We start from the raw sequence: 12,500 nt of genomic DNA on the forward strand, positions 1-12,500 counted from the left end.
TATAACATCTTGTAATAAATAGCACCGGGTCACGACAACTATGAATGAGCGACGGATTGTCTAACTGACTGGCAGGTTGGCCGGCTGGTAGGCTGACCGGCTTGCTGGCTGGCTCGCTCGCTGGGCCGCAGGTCCGCCTCGTTGGCTGACAGCGTGTCGTAGTCGCCGTCGTCGTCGTCGTTATTGTCGTAGTGGCGGCGGCGGCGGTTTTGGTATGGTGGTAGTGGTGGTGGTGGTGGTGGTAGAGATAGTAGTCGTCGTTGTCATCCGCCACTACACTCTGTTACACTCTCGGTGGCTGTAGAGGAGGTGGTAGCGGCGGTGGTAATAGTAAAAGTAATAGTAGAGGGAGGGAGGGAAAGGAGGCAGAGGCGGAGGAGAAAAAGAGAGGGTGGGTCACAGTAGGGATTATTTATACCTGTTGGTAATGCATTACTTTTGCTACTGGAGTGTGAGTTTGATGTGCGTGGGTTGAGGGAAACGCGCTTAAGTACAACAACAAAATGAAGCTGGCTGTTCCTGCAGAGTTAAAAATTTGTGCCCGATAAATGGAGCCTGTATGACCGAGGCCATCATTTATGAAGCCACCGTAGACTCTACAACCACTAAGAACATATAGTTTCGTCAGAGGGTAATTCTAAAGCCAGGTTCAACAATCACACCTTAAGCTTCAGACACTGGGATAAAGGGAAAACAATCAAATTATCCAGCTATATGTTGTTGTTGGCACTCCGTCGCTTACGACGTCGAGGGTTCCAGTTGATCCGATCAACGGAACAGCCTGCTAGTGATAGTGGCTTGCAAGTGGCTGAGCACTCCACAGACACGTGTACCCTTAACGTAGTTCTCGGGGATATCCAGCGTGACACAGTGTGACAAGACTGACCCTTTGAATTACAGGCACAACAGAAACAGGAAGTAAGAGTGAGAGAAAGTTGTGGTGAAAGAGTACAGCAGGGTTCGCCACCAACCCCTGCCGGAGCCTCGTGGAGCTTTAGGTGTTTTCGCTCAATAAACACTCACAACGCCCGGTCTGGGAATCGAAACCGCGATCCTATGACCGCGAGTCCGCTGCCCTAATCACTGGACCATTGCGCCTCCACATACAGCTATATATATGGTCTTTAAAAGAAAAAGTTGTCAGCTATAAGATTCACTGGAAGATCTTGGCCAAGTGTAAGCCTTACACCAACGGCAGTGGAAAGTATGATCTTTGCGATATGGAAAGATGGCTCATCTGGAAAAGTTCTTTAGACCCTGCTACGTGTCTAAATTCAAGAACTGAACTTTTGGGGTCATGTCCACATATGGAAAAACATTTGCTACGTTTTTGGACCCCACCAAGATCACAGATAGAACCTGCTTTTTATATTACATCCACGTACAAACCTTTCATATGTCTTAACATCTCATATTTCTTATATATTTTTTATTACTTAAAAAAAAATGGTTTGTCTTAATAACTGATGAGATGCCGGAGCAGACTTCAGCCCCGGCATCCGAAACTCTGATTTTTATTATGACAACCAACTAATTGTCACATATTATAGTTATAGATAAATTCCTTTTTTACATAATATCGAGGTCTCATTCATTCTTTTGTTGTCATATTATTATTGTTAATATATATATATATATATATATATATATATATATATATATATATATATATATATATATATATTATTATTATTATTATTATTAGTAGTAGTAGTAGTAGTAGTAGTAGTAGTAGTAGTAGTAGTAGTAGTATATTTCGGGATGGTCTTTTTTTTTGCCAAATAAACACACGCACTATATATTCGTTTGTCACTCGTTTATAACTGGAATGGAATAAACAGAGCAAGAGCACACACGAAGACGGAAAGTATCGCTGAGGAGGTCACAGATGTGTGAGGAAAAATTTCCGGACAATGGCCACGAGTTAGAGAAAGAACAATATTAAACGAGTGAAGAACGAATATAGAGTGCGTGTGTTTATTTGGCAAAAAAGGAAAAAAAATGACCGTCCCGAAATACAATATCTGTTTCAACACACGACTTCACATCAGGAATCTTGCAACACAAATTCATAACCGTATACACACACACACACACACACACACACACACACACACACACATATAATTGTTAAGGCGCAGGCGTAGCTGTGTGGTAAGAAGCTTGCTTTCCACCCACATGGTTCCGGGTTCAACTCCACAGCACGACATCTTGGGCAAGTGCCTTCTACTATAGCCTGGGGCCGGCTAAAGCCTTGTGAGTGGATTTGGTAGTTTATCATTTGAGTGTATATAAACATATATAGATAGATAGATAGATAGATAGATAGATAGATAGATAGATAGATAGATAGATAGATAGATAGATACACGCACGCGCACACGCGCACACACAGATACACACACACACACACATATACGGACGAATGCTACCAGCTCGCCACTACCACCATAATAATAATAATAATAATGATTTTTTTAATAACCACAAAGGTTTACATTAAGAATGCCATTATTGGACAACAGTACAGGACAAAACAAAGAATGTGTGTGTGTGTGTGTGTGTGTGTGTGTGTGTGTGTGTGTGTGTGTTGTTGAGAAGATTTTATAACAAAAGTAGTAGTAGTAGTAGTAGTAGTAGTAGTAGTAGTAGTAGTAGTTCTTTCGAGAGTGAGGGATCTTTTCGGGGGGTGGGGGGGGGGGGGGAAAGAACGTTGGATCTTGAAGCTCGATAAGCTCTGAATTATCGTCTGTAAATATTGGGTAAAGAAATGCTTTGTGTGGAGAAAGCTGAGGGCTTAAAATCGCAGAGGACATTCTCGAAAGAAAATGTTTCGGACCGAAAAAAAAGTAAGACACCCGGTTACAAGTGTAGAAAAATTATATGTGCCGCACCTTAATACATGTGTATATAGTTGAATCATTTTATAAAATGTAGAGGGCTTATGTAAACGTATGAAGCCTGTGACCTTTAGTATAAGAAACAGGAAATAGCAGAGACATCTGTTACAGGTAAATTCATTTCCAGGTGTTCTCACCTGTGACTGAAATTACTTTCAATTAGATAACAGGTAAGTCTCCACCTTTATTTATCTTTCTCTTTGTGGCCTCGTAATTTTTGCCATTGGCTCCGATTACTTTACATGCTTGCACACGCGGAGAAAGAGAGAGCGAGAGGGAACGAGAGAGAAAGAGAGAAAGAGTGAAAGAGTGAAAAGGAGAAAGCGACAGACAGACAGACAGACAGATGCATAATTATATACATACATGCGTACATACACACATAGACATAGTGAGAGGAGAAGCTGAAGGAAGATAAAAAAAGAGCGATACCTATTCACATACATGCATACGTACATATATACGTACACACATACACATACACACACAGAGGGAGATGTATATTTAAATACATACATACGTAATACATGCACACATGCACATAGACACACAAACACACGCACACACATATATATATGGATACATACATACATACATACATACATGGCGGTGGTGGTGGTGTTGGTGGTGGCGGCGGTGGTGGTGGCGGAGGCGGTGGTGGTGGCGGTGGCGGAGGCGCTCAGGGATGACGGTGAGAGTAAGTGATGTGAAAGACAGCCATGATGGTGGAAGAAGGGAAAGCGGCAAAATCAAAGGTATTGATGGTGGTGACGTCGGAAGTCTGAATGGTGTGCGTGTATGGCAGATGTAGTGGCGATGATGGCGGTGGTACTGTTGTTTATCATGCAGATTTGCAATAAATTACAAATCGACAAATTATATCATTGTTTTGATGAAAATTGTTCATTGCTTGAAAAATATTGGTCAAGTTAAATAAAATTTGATATGTACACAATGCACGAAGTGTCATTGTGGGGCCCGGGGCCTAATGAAGGGCCCTCCACAGGAGCTAGGCTAAGAGCAGCCCGACAGGGCGGGTTTTAAACTAGTATGTATATATATGCATACGTACACTCATATACACACACATATACATACGCATTCATCCATCCATCCATCCATACATACATACATACATACATACATACATACATACATGCATACATACATACATGCATACATACATGCATACATACGGATGTTAACATAAGGCTAAAGATCAGCGAAAAAGAAAGTACCTCCAAGGGTTGGACAAAATAATGGAAACACCTAGAATCATAGCATCCTAATTTTGAAATATCTATAAAACCGTCAAAACCTTGTTTATTTCTATGTTTTTTTTTAATATTTATTATTAGTATTGCTTGATATATTTTGCTAAAATTGCTGTTTCTTTTCAGATATCGCCAGAAAAATGTACTCAAAATTCATTAAAATGACGGATCTATCGGACTTTCAAAGTGTTGGTGCTCGTATGGCACATTTTAGATGGAAGTTCCAAGGATGGGGAGAGTTTTATACACCACGTCACGTTATACACCGACGCATTTAAGTTGCATCTCCTTGTGCGTGTGTGTGTGTGTGCGTGTGTGTGTGTGTGAATGTTTCATTGTTTAATTTTTGTTGTGACCTTCTTGACCACGTGACATTATGAAAGACTCGGCAAATATTCAGCATGAAGACAATTGTTGCTTATTCATGTATATTTTTTCCCCCACCCAAAACAGAAGAACAGAACTGTTTAGTCATGCAAGTTGTGGCAATTGTCTGTCTTTTAGACATAACTACATTCATTTGAAAGCTGTGCATTTTAGAATTTTGAGAAAACAATCTCATACCTCCCACCATAGAAGGAAATGAAACAACAAAAACAACAACAACAAAAAAACGAAAAGGAAATTATTAACACAATAAATAAAACACACACATAAATACAAATAAATTCTTTTATTCGTTTCAGCCTTGTGACCTGGGTCATGCTGGAGCCCCATCGTGATTTTGCATTTTTCTATATCCTTCTTCAGGGTAGTGGGATTTCCTGTCACCACTCCTCTATGTGCCTTTGTCCTGGCTGTTGGCCCATTTGGTATAGGAGTGAGTTTGACCCCGCTGCCTTCGTCCGTACCTCTTGCCGTGCCGTCGGTTCATCCGGTATTGTGGAGAGGAGGATGTCTAGTTCCTTTTTGAAGACATCTACGTCCACGTTGTGTAGGTTTCTGAATTCTTTTGGCGGGGGCATTGAAGAGCTGTGGGCCTTTGGACCCTAGACTTTTGCAGTACCTAGTCCTGACTTTAGATGGGGTGGTAATGATAAATGAGTGGAAATTGAACCGGCTCGTGTGTTAAATGATAAGGCATTAAAAGAAAATGAGTCTCTCCAGAGACAACACACGGATTCACATAAAGAATCTTGCAAACCAAACACAAAAACGAAATATATATATGTATATATATATATATATATATATAACGGAGATGTACTTGCATAGCAAGTGACCTGATCTGAGATCGTGTGCTAGCACAGAATTTTGTCAGTGAACAGGTCGCGGTCTCAAAGCGACGAAAATATTTTGACAAATTAAATTTAAATGTTGAAGTGAATCTGACGGCTTTTGTGTGTTATTTTAAATGGCTTATAAACACCTTCCACGCTGCAATTGTTTATATATATATATATATATATATGTGTGTGTGTGTGTGTGTGTTGTGTGTGTGTGTGTGTGTGTGTGTGTGTGTGTGTGTGTGTGTGTGTGTGTGTGTATAATAAAATGTGTGTGCATGTGTATAAATACATACATATATCTATAGCTGCATAGATAAAATTAACCTTTTACTACTACTACTGCTACTACTACTACTACTACTACTACTATCACCATCACCACTGCTACACTAATTACTACGACTAGTACAGGAAATTTTCAAATGATTGTGAAACAAACCTATTTGCTAAAACTCAGTGAACTGCGACTGCCGTGAGTGAAGGAAAGTGTCGAATTTAGTAAAGGGTGGGTGGTTGTGGCGGCGGGGCGGTGGCGGCGGGGCGGTGGCGGCGGTGGTGGCTGATAAAACGTGTACGACGGAGGTGGAGACGGAGATATGTTTGCACTGGCCGAACGTGCTGTTGGTGGATCGGAATGCTATAACTCTCTTCAACAAAGGCTGTCGCACATTTACATAACAGCTGTTTCTTAACCATTGTTTTCTTTCTCTTTTCCTTCTCCAGTTTGTCATTTTCCTTTTTCCTTTCTGCCTTTCTTTCTTCCTTCTTTTCTTTCTCTCTTTCTTACTTTCTTTCTTTCTTTGTGTTTGTGTTACTTCACTTCTATTTATGTCTTGTAACCTAGTGGTCTGACAAACAGTGTCCGATAAAATGACTGCTGCATTGTTTTGAAAAAGATTTTTCGCACAAAATACCGGGATCGAAATTATCAACAACAGCTCTTCGGGGGTGGCGGTGTTCCAGCATGGCCACAGTCAAATGAATGAAATCATAAAATAAGTCCAACCACTAGGTGTGGTGGGGGGAAACAAGGGAAGGCGTGTATGTGTATGTGTATCTACACACATTCACTTATACATTCGCACGTGCGCGTACGTACACACACACACACACACACACACACACATACACATGTGTGTATGTTAATATCTAATGGCCTAGCTTACCGAAGCTTCGAAGTCACAGTCAATATTATTATTGTTAAAGAATTTGTACTCTAGAAACGTATAGAGTAAACCAACAGATTAATGTAAAATTCATTTTATTATAACATAAAATCAAACATTAACACACATACACACACATACACACACATATGTATGTACGTACGTACGTACGTATGTATATATGTACATGCTTGCATATATATATATATATATATATATATATATATATATATATATATATTTCAATAGAATGTGTAGATTTTTTGCCTTTATTCAATGATCAGTTCAAAAGGAAGTTACTCCCCCCTCCCTCAACTAGTAGCCTTTCTTCTCCGTAATCGACAAATGAATGTTCATTATAGTTATGAAACAATTTTTGCTGAAAGAAAAAATATATATGTGTATCTCTTCACCAAATGAAATGCATTTAAGATCATTAAAAAAGGCCAGCACTCCGCTATATTCTGAGCTATATTAATAGGAAATTTGGTTGAGTAAAAAGAAAAAAAGAGACGTTGTGTTCAAAAACGAAAGAATAATGCATGAGTGTAATTTCTAAGAAGTTGTAAGTTTTCTTATTTCTTATTTCGGGCTTCTTTCAGTTTCCGTCTCCTGAATCCAGTCACAAGGCTTTGGTCGGCCCGAAGCTATAGTAGAAGACACTTGCCCAAGGTGCCTCGCAGTGGAACTGAACCTGGAACCATGTAGTTGGTAAGCAAGCTACTTACCACAAAGCCACACCTGCGCCATATACGAACATTTCGATTTTTTCCAATCATCCCCTTATTTTATTTTATTTTATTTTATTTTATTTTATTTTATAATGCAAAAGTTTCTTCAAGGGAAACACAATCTAATGAAAGATTATACTTTTGTGTGCGGAAGAAAATAAAAACAATTTTTTGTTGTTGTTTTTCTGTGCGTTTGTGTGTGTGTGTGTGTGTGTGTGTGTGTGTGTGTGTGTGTGTGTGTGTGTGTGTGTTTTTTTACCAATTCCTATATTTTTTGTTAGCAGTAATGATTTGTTACCTTCCACTTCTTGTCCTGTACTTTTTCAAGATCAAACGCTAATGAATAATATCATTCCTGTACCAGTAATTTCCTGATAGCACATATATATATACCCATCTAAATACTAATACGCAGTGCGCAAAGAACTTTAAAAACAAAACGAGCAGGAGTGGCTGTGTGGTAAGTAGCTTGCTTACCAACCACATGATTCCGGGTTCGGTCCCACGGCGTGGCACCTTGGGCAAGTGTGTTCTACTATAGCCTCCGACCGACCAAAGCCTTGTGAGTGGATTTGGTAGATGGAAACTGAAAGAAGCCCGTCATATATATGTATATATATATACTGGAGTAAGCAATAACGGTTTTTTTGTTATATTTCTGCTGCTTTTAAATAATGTATATATATATATGTATATGTGTGTTTGTGCGTCTGTGTTTGTCCCCCCCACCACCACCACCACCATCGCTTGACAACCGATGGTGGTGTGTTTACGTCCCCGTAACTTAGCGGTTCGGCAAAAAGAGACCGATAGAATAAGTACTAGGCTTACGAAGAATAAGTCCTGGGGTCGATCTGCTCGACTAAAGGCGGTGCTCCAGCATGGCCGCAGTCAAATGACTGAAACAAGTAAAAGAGAGGGAGAAAAATAAAGGAAGATGGCGCTGCACTTATACAAGGCATTATAAAACAAGGGAGATTACATTCATCCCCTTCTACGTCCTCCATTCCCCACCATCCATCGCCTAAACCAGTGGTTCTCAACCAGGGACCTGATGACCCTTTGGAAGTCCATACAAGATTTTTGCGGGGTCCACACAAGCAAAACAATAAATTGAGTGTCCACAGTAGTATTTTAGAGGTTAATGAAAAAGATTTGCTTTAGACATATTTGTTGTACGAAATAGCGAGGTTTCTTTCTCCGACGCTTAACGTGGTTCAGCATATTCCAGTCACTGAAACATGTCTTCTCAGAGAGTGCTGTTGCAAGACGACACAAGAGAATGAGTGAAAAACGAAATAGGTATTTTGAAAGAAGTTTCTATAGAACTAGTTTTTAAGCATGGAATGGCTGTGGGGTTCCACCAGAATAAAATAGTAACCAAAGGGGTCCTTAGATAAAAAGAATGGTTGGAAGCTCTTGGTCTTGACCAAAAGTCATATAAAAAGAGCAGCGGATTTAAAAAGTCCATTAGAAAGTGAAGATCCAAAAACAAACAATAAGTGTTCGTATTTCAAATTTTGGCATAAGAACCAGTCATTTCAAGAGTAAGTAGATTATATCGAACCCAGTGTTCAACTGGTGCTTATTTTATCGACCCCGAAAGGATAAAAAGCGAGGTCGACCTGGGAGAAATTTGAACTCAGAACGTAACGGCAAACGAAGACCGCTAAGCATTTTTGCCGGAGTGCTAACCATTCTGCCGGCTGCGCCGCTTTTGCTCTCTTATTATTAAATTCCAAACATCAAATCACAATTGAAATATTCATAGCTGATAATATTAATTATGCCAAGGCGGTGGCTAGTCGTTCTTAAAGACCATTTGTTCAATAGATGGTCTTTCTGAACGTGTGTGGTTGTACGTCAGTGTGTGGATGTGTGTGTATAAACAAAGGTGTATAAAGTGACTTTACAATTGTCTTCCACTATTTGTTACAAAGGTCATAGCTGACATTGTTCACACTCAATAAATCTATTGATGTTTTTAGTTATTTAATAAGAATGGACGTATTATTCAAGAGATTAAGGGTTTTTTTGTTTTGCTTTTGTTTTTTCATTTTTGTCATGTGGGTCGCCACTTCTCGTAAAACTGCGTGATGCTGCATCCGTTTTCCTCCTAATATTAACAAAGACACCTCTGCGAGTGTATGGCGGGGGGGGGGGGGGCAGAAGGCGTTCTATGTACATATGCACACTCTCACACACAACACATACACAAACATATGTATATATATAAATATATGTATGTATGTATATATATATATATATATATATATATATATATATTCGTTGGCGTGCTCCAGGAGGGTCACATCCTTAGGGCTAAAACGTATAATATATATATATATATATATATATATATATATATATATATATATATATATATATATATATATATATATATATATATATATATATACATGCATAGAAAGAGAGAGAAAAAGAGAGATGTGTGTATATATATGATATATATATATATATATATATATATATATATATCTGTGTATACATATATATGTGTGTGTGTGTGCGTGTGTGTGCGTGCGTGTGTGTGCGTGTGTGTGCGTGCGTGTGTGTGCGTGAGACACTATAAAACTTTATGTGGACACCATGTCGACTTCCGTTACTGAGAATAGGAAGACAAGAAATAAAAATAAGAATTAAAAATGCAACAAAACAAAAATGTAAAAGAAAAACAACAAAAGAAGAAAAACGCACAAAAAATAAAAAATAAAACTCGAGTCTGTCGGTCACTGAAGTCATTCTTATCAGAGAAATAAACTTGCTCATGGGTAATTAGTCTAATCAGCCGGTGTAATTAGTCTAATCAGTCAGTTTTATAAGAGAATAAAGATGTAATGAAGGGTTGAGGAGCTGAAGTAGGAATGGCGGTGGTGCTGAAGGGTGAGTGTCGGTCGTCTGCTAATTACTGTTTTGGCGCTCGTTTAGGAACGGAAAAGACCAGACCTAGATTGGCTTTGTTTATACACTTTTGAAGCAAGTGAGTGAAGTTTGTTGGGGTTACAGTACTAGTTAGTTGGTTGATTGCCTTGCTGGCTGCCTGACCGGGCTGGTCAAGTATGTAGTTATTACAATATCCTCTGGTGAATAAGGCGGTGAGTTGGTAGAAACGTTAGCACGCCAGACGAAATACCGCTAAGCATTTCGTCTGCCACTGCGTTCTGAGTTCAAATTCCGCCGAGGTCGACTTTGCCTTTCATCCTTTCGGGGTCGATAAATTAAGTACCAGTTACGCACTGGATGCGATATAATCGACTTAATCCGTTTGTCTGTCCTTGTTTGTCCCTTCTGTGTGTAGCCCCTTGTGGGGCCGTAAAGAAATAAGAAACGTTAGCACGCCAGGCGAAATGCTTAGCGGTATTTCGTCTGTCTTTACGTTCTGAGTTCAAATTCCGCCGAGGTAGACTTTGCCTTTCATCCTTTCGGGGTCGCTCTTTCCTGATTATTTTTATATGTAGCTTAACAAAGCTATAAAACTGCATCCGGTTGTGACGCCCTGATTGGAGAGTTCCAAGGTTTTGAGAAGTGTGGAACCACCCCATAGCTACTATTGTTCCCAAGTCTGCTCCAACCCAGAGTAGTAGCACTTGTCAGGATCTCTACTATAGGTTAATAAACATATTAGGGCTCGCCTACCTATGCATGGGAAGACTGGATCTGGCGGACTCTGCGCAAGAAACTTTTATGGGTCAATGGAGAGGAAGGTGGTTGCAGCAATGCATTATGGGGTGCAGAGGGCAATATGAAGCAAGCAAAACATCTTGGTCATCCTCTGCATTCGTCTCCACCCCTAGTCGTCTTGACCTGTCCTTGCCACTTGACCACAGATGGTCAATGACGAAAGAGTGAGGTTGATGGTGCGTAACTCTTTCTTCGTTTTGAACGAAGTCAACAGCAAGTCATCCGGATGACCAGATGATCCTCGTTGCACCGGCGGACGAACATACATAACGTGTCTGTTATGGACGACATTAGGAGGAGGGAACACTGGAGTAGAGAGAAAGAAGAGGAAAGTTGAAATCAATGAATGCAAATGATGAAGAGGGACAGGCTTGATCACGTGGTTAAGATGTTCGTTTCGTATTCAAGTAGTTTCGGTCTAGATCTCTCTGCGTAATATCTCGGGCAGTTTCAGCAAATATAGCAAAGGGCCGCCAAATACGCTGTGGGTGGAATTAGCAGAGGCAAACTGCGACAATTCGTCATGAGTGTGTGTGTATGTGTATACACACACACACACACACACACACACACACACACACACACACACACATGTATACGAGTGAGTGGACAAACGAAGAATGGGAACTCAACCAATTTCTTAAGAGTTACATGTATGGATCAAAACAGTTTGATTCAAATTCGTCGGCACTCCTGAGTTTCAAGCGTGACGCTTGTCATCAGGCATTTTAAATTTGGATGACAGAAGTTGATTGTTTTTACTGTAAGGTGGCCTGCGATTGGTCGAGGAAGGTCAATCGCAGCCCACCTTATATATACACATACATACATACATACATACATACATACATACATACATACATACATACATACATACATATATATATGTGTGTGTATATATATATATCACTACTCAGGAAGAGACTATTCTAGAGTACGTTCTGCCTTATCTTCGAAACGTCTAGTTAGAATAGAGGCAGCTGACGAAGGAATAATTCCAAGTGGCTATCTGTTTTCCTATGTGTTCGTTCCGTTGTCTGTAGTTCATTTTTCTAACGTCCTGTACCCTGATATGCATCTATATACACATGTAGATGTAAGTATGTACATATATGTGCGTATCCATGCATATATATTCTTTGTATCATATATATATATATATATATATATATATATATAGATATAGAATAATGGTTTTATATATTTTTCCATAATTAAGATCTAAACTGTTAATATATGAACGATAGTTGAATAACTGTAAACCTATTTTGGGGCCAGCTTCTAGTTAATGCTGTAGTTCTTAGTTTTCCTCGCCGCTGCTGCTGTAGGTGTTGCTGGTGCTATATTCTGCTCCTTCTGTTGCCGAGGGTGCTTCTATGCGACACCAGAAAGCACACTTTAATAAGCGTGAGAATCAAACTGGAGGATTATCGCTAAATACTTTTCTGACTCTCAAATCCGCCCGTTGTGTGTTCAAAGTGTTGTTTGTTGACGGCGA

At 39.7% G+C, this 12,500-nt stretch overlaps 1 protein-coding gene and 1 long non-coding RNA gene across 4 annotated transcripts in view; one reads left to right on the forward strand and one right to left on the reverse strand.

Moving 5' to 3' along the window:
- The window catches only part of LOC106878950 (uncharacterized), a 50,797-nt gene that overhangs the window by 32,695 nt on the left and 5,602 nt on the right, over window positions 1–12,500 (reverse strand). Inside the window, exon 1 of one of the 3 annotated variants that reach the window (XM_089338483.1) lies at window positions 1–138. This exon is cut by the window's left edge and continues 66 nt beyond it. The exons of 1 other annotated variant lie outside the window; for it this stretch is intronic. The gene's annotated coding sequence lies outside the window, so the exon portion shown is untranslated. Of the gene's footprint in view, window positions 139–12,500 lie in introns of those variants that run through there. One more of the 3 variants, XM_089338480.1, reaches the window with a different exon arrangement.
- On the forward strand, window positions 2,710–4,896 carry LOC149131719 (uncharacterized). Its single transcript, XR_016237472.1, has 2 exons — window positions 2,710–3,070; window positions 4,301–4,896. It is a non-coding gene; the product is annotated as an uncharacterized LOC149131719 (long non-coding RNA).

The sequence above is a fragment of the Octopus bimaculoides genome, chromosome 20 (genome assembly GCF_046866305.1).
Source record: "Octopus bimaculoides isolate indiv1 chromosome 20, ASM4686630v1, whole genome shotgun sequence".
Taxonomy (NCBI): Eukaryota; Metazoa; Mollusca; class Cephalopoda; order Octopoda; family Octopodidae; genus Octopus; species Octopus bimaculoides.